General features: G+C 40.3%; 1 long non-coding RNA gene across 1 annotated transcript; it reads left to right on the forward strand.

Moving 5' to 3' along the window:
* Window positions 1–344: 344 nt before the first annotated feature.
* Window positions 345–2,386, forward strand: LOC111940720 (uncharacterized). Its single transcript, XR_002869637.2, has 3 exons — window positions 345–432; window positions 829–861; window positions 1,245–2,386. It is a non-coding gene; the product is annotated as an uncharacterized LOC111940720 (long non-coding RNA).

A 2,386-nucleotide genomic window follows, 5' to 3' on the forward strand; every position in this document is an offset into this window, starting at 1 on the left:
TGGGAGGACTGTATGTCAGAACTGTGAAGGAATCAAAGGTACTGGCTCCCAATTGTTCATATGGATGTAGTCAGGGAATGGTTCCAGGAGAAAAACCAGCTCTGCTATCCTATCCAGCAAGTGCAAAGTGGTGATTAAATAGGTCTGGGGTAGAAGGGTTTGACAGAGCAAGTCGACCCAGAAGCTGCAATACTCAAGAAGAACTGGTACTGCTCCATTCCTGCTATACATCAGTGCAACAAGACTTCTGCCTGAGACTTCCCGCTCACATGTGGGTTGTCCTGGCAGTAGAACTTGCCCCGTTTCATTCTGCAAGACACTGATAACATTTGGAAACAAGAGACAAGACACATGCAAAACCCATCTGAAAACACAGATGGTAATTTCTCTAGCTGCGAGAAGAAATTGGCACTACGAATGCCTCCTGCTCAGGTAGAGTGGCAAGCACTTTTCAAATTTGTGCTTCTCTACAGGAAACAGGAATGTCTGCAACCTATATGTACCAAGTATGCCAGGTGCAATTTAAATGAAGCAAGGTCTGAAGCCAACAACAGCAAAAGAGAAAGTATGTGGGGAGTTGCTCTGTGGCTGGTATCTGTGCTGGGATAATGACTGTATCTCGCTGATACTTTCTTTTCAATCTTAGCCCTGCTTTGGCTGTGTTCTTCTTATCTTTGCGTTTATCAAAATGAGTGGCAAATAAATTGAAAGGCAACATTTGTAAGGGAGAAATATCTTTTCTTTATATATGCTATTTTAGAATTAAAGGCAAAAAACAAGTAAGAATGTTTGCTATGCAAACATATAAGGTTTGGGGTTTTTTTTCAGGTCAGACACAGAGTAATCATCTTTGAGATAAAGGTAAATTGTGAGTGATTTTAGATTTCACTTAATTATTTAATCATGCAACAATTCACCCATTCATATAATTTCTAGAGCAAATGTCTTTCTAACGTTGCATCCAAATCACAAGCAAAATTATGCAAGCTGCTGTTCAAGTCTCACTAACTGAACAAAATAAATCACTAGCTAGGCCACCCTAAAATGCAGAACTAAAAATCCCAGGGAACAGTGTTTCCTGCAGCATCTTTCAGGCAGCAGTCAGTTGTGGTTCAGTCTCTCCCTCACAAGACAGAGACTATTTTTACTATATGCAGTATGACAGGTGATTTATTTTGGACAATATTTAAGCAGTCAATCAAAAGAAGCCACCTCTCACTAGGTTTTTGGGTTTTTTTCTGCAGAATCTGCAGTGTGATGAGAACAAAAGAAGCCTTGTAAATCTTTTCAACAAGCAAGTTAATTAACAAGATATGGCTACGGTCAGCATGAATTTACCTGCTTGGCTTCCTCACTCCCTCCACTTATGGCACTGGTCTGTAAAAAGGTCTTTCTTTACAGCAGAGCTCCAGGCAAAAGCTGAGCTAAGCTCTGTTAAGAAGAGAGTGATGGCTCAGAAACTCTGGGACCTGAGTCAGCAAGCTGAAGAAAAGAACAGTCAGACTGCTCCTACCCAGAGCAAATGCTTCCCTCCTGACAAAAACAACAGCAAAAAATCAGACCTAACTCTAAGCTTTGTTTCTTTTGAACCCCGAAGTCTGAGCTAATGCAGTTCCAGGCTCCAATTCTCAAGCTGTGTTGGAAATAAACAACCAGTTTCATGAGGATTTTCTCAATTGTCTTCTCCCCCCAGCTGCTATCTTAAGCACACTTGCATTAAGCTTGTCTGCCCACCTTGTTATTGCTGCAGGGAGAGAATAAATGTATAACCTTCAGTAATCTAGGGGTCTGAGGGATTTTCTTCTACATACTTGAAAATGGTCTTCTTATCTCCTGATTTGTTATCTACAAACCTTCTGCTTCACTCTCCTAAGCCACCTACCTACTGTATAGGAGCGGGGCTTTACTGGGTAGCTTTCAGTACGGAAAATGGATATATGTGAAAATATTTCAAAGGTACTGGGTCCTTATGGCCACTCGAAATATCACACAAATTTTCAAATTTTTCAAAAAAATCAGTTTCTGCATTTGCTAGCAATAACAGAAATAGTCTGCCATCAGCTGCTGAGTTTTAGTTTCCCTTCTACAAGGAGTTATCACAGTTTTTTCTGGAGGATTTGGAAGAGAAATCAGCCATTCCACACAAGCCACTCACTGACTTGCTGGGAAAGGAAAAAGAAACAGCAAAAGGATTTCAAAATAGTACCCAGCAGAAACAAACATAACAAGCATTCTGTAGAGGCAGATAAATGATCCATCCAGACTACCTTGTTTTCAATAGTAGCAACAGCAGATATTATTTAAGGAGAGTAAAAATGCCTTATGATGACTCCATGCTTCTGTATTCTCCCAGCATCAACAATTATTGGATTGGGAATATTTAAAG

This window comes from Cyanistes caeruleus, chromosome Z (assembly GCF_971803275.1).
Source record: "Cyanistes caeruleus chromosome Z, bCyaCae1.hap1.1, whole genome shotgun sequence".
Taxonomy (NCBI): domain Eukaryota; kingdom Metazoa; phylum Chordata; class Aves; order Passeriformes; family Paridae; genus Cyanistes; species Cyanistes caeruleus.